This window comes from Poecilia reticulata, chromosome 3, assembly GCF_904066995.2.
Source record: "Poecilia reticulata chromosome 3, P_reticulata-male-v2, whole genome shotgun sequence".
Lineage (NCBI taxonomy): Eukaryota > Metazoa > Chordata > Actinopteri > Cyprinodontiformes > Poeciliidae > Poecilia > Poecilia reticulata.
This window is the reverse complement of record NC_088832.1, coordinates 17,377,006-17,389,444: the sequence shown is the minus strand read 5'-3', so window position 1 is coordinate 17,389,444 and position 12,439 is coordinate 17,377,006. Positions and strand designations below refer to the sequence as shown.

Genomic DNA, 12,439 nt, shown 5'->3' with positions numbered 1-12,439 from the left:
GAGGCTCTTTTTTGCATAAATGACTGAATCAGTGACTCCAACCACAGCCCAGACTTGTGACTCTCCCCCAAATCCTTAAATATTTACAACCCTCCTAAGCCTCCAGTTATCCATGCTGGTTGCGCACCATTATCTCTACCTCACTTTTTTCTTCCATTCAACTTTCCGATAACATGCACCCACACAGCGCACTGAACAGCCAGCTTCTGAAGCACTGATCAGAAGCTGGATGACATCAATCACTGCTTACTGTCAAGTCAGCGATCTGAATGATAGTCAAAGATATGGAGGAACTGAATCGTGGGTTGTCATTAGCTGCAGGCCTTTATTACCCAATTTAATCTGTGCGTAATGAATCTCTTTAGCATCAAAGATTTGCTTTTTGAGAACGGGATCACTTAACTAAATACCTTTTCTGACCCTATTCTGATGTAATTTCACCACGTTTCAACTGTCCTACTCTAAAGTTTTGTACTTTTGGAACCTAAACGTCTGATTTCTGAGGAGTGCATTGGGTTTGTTCCCACCAACATACAGTTATAGTTATCAGATGAGCAGATCTTTGTTCTGAGCTTTTATTCTTCTGCTCCAAGCAGACATAATTTTGTTATTTCAACTAATGCAGCTTAGAATGACTGTCCACATGGATGTCTGCATGGCTGGCTTCAGAACAGGGCAGACGTGGGAATAAACAGCCACTCTATGCTTGTGTTTTGGGTTAAAACAGCACAGACAGCCTCGCTGACCTCTACCTTTCCTGGATCTCTCCAGGCAGAAGGTAAACATACTGTCTGTAGCCACCTGCAGAAAAAAAAGTGAACTAAATATTCTGCTACACAACAACCACGTGCTCTGCTTGCCCCCAGTTCCCCACCACCACCACATGCTGGTTTTAAGCAAATAACACATTTACAAAACGGTTTGCTGAGCTTCACGAGCCACACAGCCTGCCTGATTCTTCCAATTTGGAGCCAGTATCTGGTCTTGTAGTAACCTCAGCTGAAAGGGTGGGGCCGGGCAGCAGGGACGAGGACATGAAGAAGAAGGAGGAGTCACGCATTTTTTACATTTTTCCCATGTTTTGTTGTTCTCGCTCCCCTCAGAGACTTGTTAAGTGGTGACAGCTGAAGGGAGTGCTCAGGGAATGTCAAACCAACACCCGAAGACGCGGGGAGCAATCAGGGCAACGTAAAAAGAAATCCAGACACAATTCACACTCGGGTCCAAAGAGGAGTCAAATTAAACTTACCCCAGTCACACTCCAGTTGTCTGTGTATAGAAACTGTGTGATGTTTTACAACAGAGGCAGCAGGATGCTTATTTGGTGTTATTCAGAAGCCGACGAGACAAGAAACAGCCTGCCCCTGTGTTTGCAGGGCAACAAATCTTTGATGATCCTGAAAATGGGTGAGGCAGATTGAAACAAGAAAAAATAAAAAAAAAGCAACATGCCTAAATTTAGCAGTAAAGCAACTTTATAATTTCATAGAAAATATAGTGTCGTTGAATATCTCTGCTATTGGAATGTTTTATCCAGACAAATGTTTCAGATCAAACTCATTTTAACTTGAGACAAAGATAAGATGAGCTACATTTAACAAACAATACAGTTGTTAAATGCGTATTTAAATGACTATCCGCTCCAACGGATAGTCATTTAAATGTGAAAACATCTTTGCTCCACCAAATCGAATAAGCGATTTTGCAGTAACTGGCAGCGACTCTTCTCCATCACTGTGGAAGAACTGTGGCCCACTCCTCTCTGCAGAACTGTTGGAGAGTTTTCAACCCTGAACAACCTGCTTAAGGTCGTGCCACTTAAATCAATCAGATTTAAGTCTCCATCCACTTTGAATAGGGTATTACTAGGTCAACTTCATTAGAAGGTTCACCCGCTTTCTCCCCATTTGTTGATAATTTGCTCCAGCTGTGCTTCAGTCCAAAGACTTGAGAATGAATTTGTTTCCGATGTGTTCTTGAATGTCTTTACATCAGCGCTTGATGCATCTACTTTTTGAGATCGTCTGGTCTACTTCATGTTGTCAGAGATCCCATTTAGGTGAATTTTTGGTGTGGCAACAGGAAAAGGCATAAGTTATAATATTAGATATCGAATGCAATTGAGCTTGAAAGAGCTGGTGCAGAACAACATCAGCTCTAAAGCTGTTGGCACGTTTACACTCTGGTAATTACGAGTCCTTCTAAAACAATTCTCCCTGCCTGAGACGTCTTGTACCTTCACATTTTAAGCCCCCATTACAGCAAACGTTGTGGTTGTCTCACTGTGTGACCTACTTTCTGCAGGGATTTCGTTGTCAGACAGACGTCCCTACACGCCTGCCCACTTGAATTTGCTGATGCAATTAACGAGCAGATGTTCTGATGCAGATCTTGCAGCGAAGGACGAGCAAGGCATAATACTACCACCACTGTGCTCCACATATCACAGATATCCAATATCAAATGCATTTTTGAGATTCTTCTAACCTCGCACTGTTCATTTATAGAAATAGGTTGACTTTGAATACTTTGTTGACTAAATATTTTTAGTCATCAGTGTCTTAGTTTGTGGTCTTCAGCAGGCAGCAAATTAAGAAAAGGGCGGTTTCTTTCTTGAAGCCTGGCGGTACATAACGGTCCACTGAGCCAACATTAAACACGAAAGACTTTAAATATCCTGATTGTCATAAGAGACACAATGAGCACTAATATTTGCAAACTCTTATAACACTGTTATTTTAATGCATGAAGAAGAGTTTGCGTTGACCTCGATGTTGGTTGCAAATTTGAAATCAACTCAGAGAAACAAAAGCTATTATTGCGACATTTGAAATCACAACTCTTTCGCTTATGTAAATTAACTAAATTGAGGAGGTTTCACAATAATTACAGGTGTATTAATATCTTAGTTCAATTCTAATTTAATTACTGGGTTGTTTTTATTTATTTGTAGTCGCTAGCAACAACTGCATATTGATTGCTTCTCCCACGCCATTTGCGACTCTGTTGTTGCACGAGGTGCAGAGATTCTCTCCGTCACATTCTCCTGGCGTCTCTGCTGCCTGTAAGTACGCTTGCCTGCGTCACATCCATTCATTGCTGTTCAATAATTCAGCAGTGTTACTTTGCATCCTTAAACGCACCGTATTGCACTGCTAGCGTGCCTTCAGAGCTGACAGGTCAGAGACAAAAAGAGGGGAAAAAAAATCCATAAAATCCCCCCCCGCCCCCCGACCCCTCTTCCCACCACCACACATTCTCTTTAATCATTATCTATACAACTCTGCTACCTGTAATATTAGTGTCTGACCTCTTATGGCGATGTCTTCTTTTAACCTCTTGATCATATTTTTCTCCCTGGGTGGAGCTGAACATTTCTCTGGCCTCCTCAGTCCTCCCTTCCCCACACCTCTGCGTGTTTGGGTAGCTTAGCTGTAGCTTCCTGCTCTAACCAAAGCGATTGTCTCTTTCCTCCTAATAGATGACACTGTTTCTGCATCGCTGGCTGCATCGGAGCTGGCGATATCGAGGGCCGCAGTCCAGCCTGGCTGGGGTTTCAGTTGGCAGCGATGGGCTTGGAGAGGCTAACATGACTTGAGAAGACTACCGATAACCGAGTGAGAAATGCCAGTTTGAATCTAATCCAGTAATTTGACCTATAAAGCCTCATTTGGCTACACATCTGACTTGGTATATTTTAAAACAAACAAGAAGTAAGTTTTAGACAGCGACATGTTCAACAGGAAGAAAAACAAATGTTGATACTGAATGAAGTGATGTGCAAATAATTCAATTTGTGTTTCCATGTCAGTCCCAGCCAACTTAGTTGACCAAAAAATATGATAAAATGAAATAAACGAGGATGTTTTGGAACAATTTTAAAGTTGTAATTATTTGCTGTTGCACCAGCTGAAATAACTATTGCTTTGTTGGCTTTAAATAGCAGCAGCTAAACCGCTTTTTTTTCTTTTCTTTTAATTTTGTGGTAATACCATGACACTGTGACACCATGATGCTTTTACTTGATGTTATCAATGAAAATCTGACACCAACCAATACCTACTTAAGTTCATTCTTCTGGTGGAGCATCTAGATCTAATAAAAACACAATTGAAAAAGTTTTTTTTTTCCGTTTCACATACTTGCAACTGAACCAGATGACATTAGAGTTCTCTTAGTAATCTGTAAGAATGTATCACATGCACATACCAGTGAGGCAGACAGATTTTCTGAACACATTTTCAGGAATACACTGGACAGTGTGATGAGATTAAAAATTCACAGAACCAAATTCCCTCTTGTTGAGGAAAAAGGAACAACCCACCAACAATAAATACATAGACAAGTTTAACTGGCATTCAAACTGAGGAAGCAATCAGTCACAATCACACATCTACTTGAAACTCTGCCAACAGTGAAACAAACCAGTAACTGAATAACTAGGCTAGAACCAGGCCAGAGCAAGAAAGAACAGGTTTGTATGTGCATTTGTAAATCCATAATAATTATCTTTGAGATTTCTCCTCTTGCTACCAGCAGCAAAGTCAAGGTAAAGTTCAATCACCTTAGAACAAACTAAAACGCAAATGCATTAGCGAGAACAAACAAAAAGCAACAAAGGCACACAAAAAATAAGAGTGGGAACGGATGGGGAGGGGGGAAATAGTTGCAGCAAAGCATGTTACAATTTAGATGTCAGTGGGAAGGTGGATCAGGCTACACTTGGGTCCCAGTCTGCTTCGCAGGAAGGAAACTCCACCTCTGGAGCCGACTGCTGGCCCGGCCGAGCCCTCGGGTAGCACATGATGTCACAGATGACATGTTCTCCGATCCCACCCACAAACAGAAATCCAAACATGGCACTTGGATATCACATACTCTCAATTTTATTTTAAATTCATACCAGATGGATCGCTTAGTTGTTAGGCTTTTTTGTAATTTAAGTACCAGATCCTTATCTATTTTAAATATATTTCTGATTACTATTCTTCTTCTGTTCATAAAATGCCAGTAGAAGAGCATACATATATTTCTACAAGTCTATTTTATTTCTTAAAAAACAAAAGGTTGTTGGTTATGGTTACTCTTAAAATGGAATTATTAAATGTCAATTGAATGAATGGGGATCACAAAGTTGTATTACAGTTTATGGTGTTTTTCTTTCATCTATATATAAAAAATGTAAAAACTAAGTGCAAGATGTCATCAGCACATTTTCTTAATGGTTCAAATAAAAGATTTTCTAAACAATAACGCATCTAAAGATTAATAAGATTTAGTGAATGTATTAGCAGCTTAACGAAAAACAATTGGCATCGAGCCAGTGTGTCTGTGTATGGGCTCGTCAAAACTCAAATCAAATATCAGGATTGGGAAATCAGGTTTCACAAAAGCAGTTATTGTGACTAAATAAAACTTCTGCTTGCCAGCCATGAGGAAAGCAAGAATGAGTGACATATGTAGGCGTGTAATCCACATAACGCTTGCACTTGTGTGCACCCACTTCCTCCCTGCACAAACAGCTTCACTAGCGCTAAATATAGGTCGTTTTCCATCCCTGTCAGTTATCCCACTTAGTTGAAACCACCGCTTTTGACTTCAACCCAATAACGTCCTTACCTTCAAAGAAGTCTAAATCTCAGATTTATCACAGACACGACTGAAACACGCCCCTACGGCAGACAGTGGAGTCTGCCTACGGTGCTTTCGTAATTAGCAGGAACGCTCAGCTAAAATAAGCGGCCGTGGACACAGTTGAGAGTTACACATGTTCAAAGGAAAACTCAGAAAACTTCACTTATAAATAATCATATTTAATTGATATTTAAAGGTTAAATAAAAAAGATGTATTAAAATGCATGCTATAGAGCAGTGGTGTCAAACTCATTTTTATTTTGGGCCGAATCAAAAATCTGAATGTTCTTAAAGGGCCGGTTGCACCAGAATCTATTGATAAAACCAATAAAACTGTTAAAATATCAATAAATAGCTGTTACTCCTGGATTTCTGATTATTTTAGTGTTTATTTTTGCAATCAAAATGACAGATTTTGTGGTGAATATTAAGAAATATTTGTAATTGTTATTTTTTTTATAGTATTTACGTTAAATGTGATTCTATCACTCGCTGTATCAGTTACGGATTCAATGTTTTTGACCAATTTTGAGAAAATTAGCAGTAAAATCAGAACAAAAATGTGGACATTTTTTGATTTTGTGTGATTTTTGCAGATTTGTGAAAAACTGGAAGGACTTATTGATGTAATTTGGAGTCCAGAGGGCCACATAAAAAGCTACGGCGGGCCAGATTTGGCCCCCGGGCCTTGAGTTTGACACCTGTGCTATAGAGCAAACTGCATCTACGAGTATCTGCAGATTAAAATAAATCTAAACACTTCCCGACTTCTATACAGCCTTCTTTCTGCTTACTAATTTACATATTTTAGTATTCTTTTTACTAGTGAACATAGCAGCTTGAAGACAGTTTTCTTCAATGCTCTTAAATACACCTCTAAGATGTAGCCAACAACTTTCTATCCTATACTTATACTGTCCTGAATCTTCAAAATATTGTTTTAATGTTATTCTCACATCTTGTCTGAATGTATGTGGATAACCCAACTAATTTCTATAAAATAAATAATCATATTTTTCTAATTAAGAAATTCTTCAAAACAAGCCATTATTGTTTAATTTAAAAACAAACCAAACAAAAACAAACAGAAATTCCCCCCCCCCAAGCATCACTAAAACATAAATTATGGAAGTTTGCACATGGTCCAAAAGTCCATTTGTGATTGGCCAATCAGCACCTCAAGGAAAAAAAGAAAAGAAAATTAGCAATACATTTTGAGATTTGTTGAGATTGAGTTGCAGTAAATGGGGCAGTAAATATTTTGTTTGCTAATTTTATAAAATGTCTGTATTTGATTCTTTTAAACCTTTTTTCCTCCAGGCTTTGGACATGTTCACTGTCAGTAGTAATTCAGTAGTAACTGGTTCCACATCCAATCAGGAGAGTCCAAGAAGATGCAATTTAAGGCAGACTTGTAACAGACCGAAACATTGTTGGAGCAGAAAGGCAGACTGTCCTTTCCACAAACTGAAACATGGAAGTGGCAGAATGATGCAGCAGTAATGTAGCTGATTCTGAGGTCATTAACAAGTCTGTCTGACTGAAGTAAGGCATCTTCTTTTAGTTTTATTCTTGATGGCTCTGATGTGAGAAGCTGACCAATCAATTTAAGGAAGTTGAAACTCTTAATACCAACATTAATGTTGCATCTTAGAATTAGGTGAAGGGACAACCTTTTAAAACTCTAAGCAAACTAGTAATATTTAATCCTTTAAGAAATAGTCTTCTAGTTGGCATACCTTGTTCCCTAATAGGATGCCTTGCATATTATGGCTAAAATAATTTCAGTGAGGTACTTCTTGTAATCACCTCTGACAACTGTTAAAAGGAAAGTTTTATCCCACTCCTCTCTTGTTGCAGTCATACACATCCAGTTTCTCCAACATAACCAGCTTATGAATAAGGATCATTTCCATCCATCAGCTTTCCTACTGAACAGCCCGTTTCTCTATCATCCTACAGCATCCGAATGAGCATCTAACTGGGCTTTGGCCCAATCTGAGACTGGTGTCCAAAGATCAACTGGTCATCATCAACACTCTGAAAAACTTTGGTCTGGCCCTCGTGATGTCTAAAGCATCAATGTTTCATTACCGCACAGATCTCTCTTTCTGAATGCACTTTCTTATTAACAGAGGTAAGAGCCTGCTGTTGGTCCTGTGGCCACATTGTCTTGTTGTTGGATACTTGTTTTAGCGTCTTGCAGTCTGCTTTTAGGATAAACCTGTATGGAGGACCAGATCTGTCCATAGTGGGTGAAAGAACAAAAACAATAGTACGCAAGTTTCCAGGATCACTCAAATTTGTTTTGAACAAAATGTTGAAACTGCCTAAAACGATGAGAAAACTGTGAAAGTATTTTATTTTTTTTTATCCATCCATCCATTTTCTTGCACCCTTTCCCCTTAGTGGGGCCGGGAGGGTTGCTGGTGCCCATCTCCAGCTAACGTTCCGGGCCAGAGGCGGGGTACACCCTGGACAGGTCACCAGTCTGTCGCAGGGCAACACAGAGACACACAAGGCAAACAACCACACACACACACACACACACACACACACACACACACACACACACACACACACACACACACACACACACACACACACACACACACACACACACACACACACACGCACACACACACACACACGTAGGGACAATTTAGAGAGGCCAATTAACCTGACAGTCATGTCGATGTCAATTTCATTTGTATAGCACATTATAAAAATAAACCTTCACCAAGCTGCTTTAGAGCAAGTATACAATATGGAAGTGTAAATACGAAGTACGAAATTATAAGAACATCAAACCATAAGCCCAACTCAACGACAGAATCTCTTAATGCATTTTAAATAGACTCAAAAACCAGTGAATAAAACTAGGTCTTTAAAAGTTTCTTATGATCAATATCCTGAGCAGATCTAATGTGGAGAAGTGGATTAAATAAATGAATCAAATAAATGAACTAAAGATGAGCGTCAAATCTCATGCACACTCTCACGATTTCTACTGATTTATGTGCCAGTCCTCCAAGTACGTTTTGCTCCAATCCTTGATTTTAGTGAGTTCTTCATGCCACAGTACCCAAAAATGGTTACAATGTGGTTAGAAGTACTATTCTGTAACACTGACTTCTGCCACCAAACGGGGCCCTTGCTGTTGGTTCTGCTGAAAGAGCAATTACAAAGTGCTACATACTGAGGCATCAGCACCAAAAGGCAGAGTGGTGGGGGCAGCCACGCAGGGCCGGGGCTGGTGGGGCTGCCCCCATACTGACAGGTGAAACGTGCCATATGTAAGACAAGTTCAGGGGGCCAGAGCCAAGTGCGGCAATTTCAATTAAGGACCCAAAATGCATGCCAGACGAGCTGGAGCCTTCCAAGTCGCTCTATAGGCCTGACTGAAAAGGAGTGGAAGACTGCGCTGATAGCACATCATGGGCCAAGCAAGTCCACATTCTTGATCAAGCTTTATCAGTGCAAAACAGCAGAAATATCTGCTGTTTTAGCAGTGCACTATACATCAACTGGTTAAAGTAAGAGGTTATGAAAAGAGAAATCTGGCCAGAATCAGCCGTGTATCACTTCCTGTTTCTAAAATGTGCAAACCTTTAACTTTTTTGGGGGGGGGTTTGGAGCAGCTGTCTGTAATCAAACAGCCACCATCAAGGTCTAATGCTAAACAGATGAAAATAATGACCAATCCCTTTGCATCTTTACAGTTCTCCTAACTATTGCTTCATGAAGTTTCACACGGGTTATGCAGGAATAGGTGCGAGGAGCATTGTTTCGTTGGGTGCAGAGGAGTACTTGAAGTGAGAAATAGGGGGGGAAAAAATAAGGCAGAATGAAAGGTTTGAGGGGGAGTGAGACTGTAGGCTCCATGGAGAGGGAGAGCAAAAGAAAAAAGAGGGGGAGGGAAAAGCATTAACTTCCTGTGGAAACACCCACTTTTCCCATGAGCTCATAGAAACTAGAAAGGTCACATATTCAATACCTAATACACATGGAAAGAAAGGGAGAGCAAAATGTGCCCGCCGCCTTGAAGAGCCATCGGGGAGCATTTAGTCGTAGCTGCGAAAGATTTAAGACTTAACACAAAATCATCATCATCAAAAAAATAAATAAATAAAAAATCATTTTCAAATCCCTCAAACCATTGCTGTAAACCGAGCTGTGCATCAGCGGTAATAACATGCTCACAGGACGGTTACAGCTACAATGCAGTTTGTGTATAGCACCATAATTTGGCCTGATGCCGAATTAAATGAGACCATAACTCCTATAAGATTGCTTCCTCCTAATGTGCAACAGATCAATAGGCTTTTCCTTTAATCACGGCCATGTCCTTAGATGCCAGCAGTCTAGTGAAACTGCCCCTGCAGACAGACCCTTGGCATAAAGCTCACATCCATCCAGCAGCAATTACCTTACTAGAAATTTAAATCCTGCCACTGTCAAGTAAGGGGACACTTTAATTTTTCTGTTAAAAATATTTAAAAAATGTTTTAAGCAGATTGCAAATGAATTTTGTCTTGTATATCAATGAGGAACAAGCCTGTTATGTTTTATAGGACTTGGCAAGCACACACATTCAGATGCAACAGACAAAAAAAAAAAGAAAAAAAAAAAAAGGGGTGACTTATATTAAGTGTGCATCAACCTTAAATTTCTGAATTTAAGGTTGAATCTGAATTTCTGACAGCAGCTATCTGTGCACATGGTATTCCAAGCATTAGCACTACAGCAGTCACAACTGATTCCACAAACCCACTAGACTTCCCCTGGAATGCAAGTTATTCATTTTGAGTTCAAAGCACATACAATGTGGCCGCTTTGTTATTCCTCAGCGTCTTCTTCTCAAACAGAACTGAAGGCTCAGGGTTGTCCCCTTTCAATAGAACCAGTGCATTGCAAGATATATATTTTTATGAACTAATTATATTTCTTAAGATATATATTTTTGTACCAAATCAATAAATTAGAAGACCTGAAAAATCAATGTCCAGACCTAAATTAGCAAGCAGCAACACAAATGGTAAAATATATGTGGACGTAGCAATAAAGATTTAAATATGTTCTACGGTATTTTGTCGAGTTTATTGTGATAATAATCAAAGCAATGCTTTAGGCGACTGTGGACCTTTTTCAATACACGTCACAGAAATCATAGATGCACAAACATAAATAATGCTCTCCAAACCCCATTTTTAAACAGGCTTCTTCAGGGCACCAGTTGCATAAAGAAAAGTGATCTATCTTACTATTCCGCACACCGTAACAGCATTTAGTGATATTTTTTAATTTAATGATGATCTTATGAAACAAACAAGAAAACGGTGGAAATAAATAAATAAATAAAAAATCTAACTATGCTGTCAGTTCTCGGGATTTTCAAACATCATTCATTGGCATTTATACGTTTTTATGATTAATATAAATTCTTAGGATCAAAAATGTGTCACCACAACAATGCCCGCTTTTATCTGGACTTCTCACTTCCAAAGCACTGAGAATGTATTGTAGCATGAAGTTCAAAGATACAAAAATCGGTAGAGGCTTTTGGAATTATTTATTAAAAAATAATATACATTTGTTATTTGATTATAGAAAGCAACATTGTTTATTAAAGTACAAATATGAACAACTTCCTTCCAGTCATGCACAAGGTAGCAGCATTTCGCTGTGGCAGAACCATAAGCAAAATACTGTTGCGTTATGCAGCGGTCTCCAAAGTCGGTCCTCGAGGGCCGGCATCCTGCATCTGTATGTATGTATGCTGCTGGACGGCCCAGTCAGCACAGACACCAGTAAAACTGGTGATGGCACTCATGTGGAGAATAAAGCATGGGCTAAATGTCCCAGCAACCAGGCCAGCTCTTGGCACCATCAACCCCCTGCTCTCTTCTAACCTCTTTGGCATTAAAACTTCAATCACGCTGCTAAATATCAATGCACGCTGGACTCTGAACACTTCTGAACCCGCTCAAAGGCTCAGAATCAAAGAAGTGCCATTTAAAGGCCTTTCTTCCAACAGATCACTGGGCTTAAAGCGGCCTACTTGCACCATACGAGTCACACAGCAAACAGTATCTTCATCTCCTTTTTTTTATAAGCACATTTTGTCGAATTAGGGGTGGAGGATAAAGGAAATGCTTCTCTCACAGGGTATCAAAAAGGTTACATTGACAAAAACATAAAACCTGAAAGTTGCTGATGCCACTTCACAGATAATGAGAAAGGCTCCAATGCTGACTGGCTATCGATTTTATTTATTCACAGGCAAAGTATCAATGTTCTGAATAGAAATGTATTGTGTTCAAAAGAAGAAAGGATTTTCCTATGCCAGATCAGGATTTGACTCATCGTCATGGTTCAGCAGCTTCTGACATTTTTGGCTAGTATAAATATCACTGCATGATTTACATTTTCAACTGGCTAGGTTAAATCTACTTCTATATAAGGAGAACAATGTGGGTCCAAGTACAAAACCTCCAGGGAACCCCACTGCATTTTCTAAAGCTTTACTGATTTCTACACAGCATTTTCTATTTGGCATATATTAATCCAGCCAATTTCTTCCTTGCACTGAAGAATGCAAATGGCTTTAAAAAATGGCTGTTAAAATGATGTGGCCAAGAGTAACACCTCCCCCCCCCCTTTTTTTTTCTCCAAATTAATGAATACAGTTTCTACATACTCCTTCTTATCCGTGTAGCTTTCTGTTTTTTGCCAGGAATACTGCACCCGAAGTGGATGGAAATGTGAATGATCGTTGTTTGGATGATCTTAAAGTTGCTTAGCT

The 12,439-nt window shown here is 39.5% G+C and overlaps 1 protein-coding gene across 1 annotated transcript in view; it reads right to left on the bottom strand.

The window, feature by feature from the left end:
• The window catches only part of rras2 (RAS related 2), a 34,850-nt gene that overhangs the window by 8,699 nt on the left and 13,712 nt on the right, over positions 1-12,439 (bottom strand). The window lies entirely within an intron of this gene.